Below are 335 nucleotides of genomic sequence, written 5' to 3' on the forward strand. Positions count from 1 at the left end.
GGAGAAGTTCGTCAATTTTTTTGGAGAATGTAAGTAGATGTGTATTGAGTACTTTGAGTTCTTTAGAATGGTCTTATTGGTGACTGTCTCTGTAAGAGTGCTCTTGTTTTTCGGAGGCATTCTGAATCACACGTGTGGTAGAGGGTACAGATCAATAAATGGTGGGGTTGTGTTGACCGCACGTGGAGAAATGATAAGTAAGGAAAAATTTTTTTTAAAAATGCAGAATGCTCAAATGAAAGAAAATTTTAATAAAATGAGAAATTGATAAAATAAATAAATATATATTTATTCAACCGGTTTTCGTCATTGTATGACTTGTCAAGAATATTTAT

This window comes from Octopus sinensis, linkage group LG2 (genome assembly GCF_006345805.1).
Source record: "Octopus sinensis linkage group LG2, ASM634580v1, whole genome shotgun sequence".
In the NCBI taxonomy this organism is placed as follows: Eukaryota; Metazoa; Mollusca; class Cephalopoda; order Octopoda; family Octopodidae; genus Octopus; species Octopus sinensis.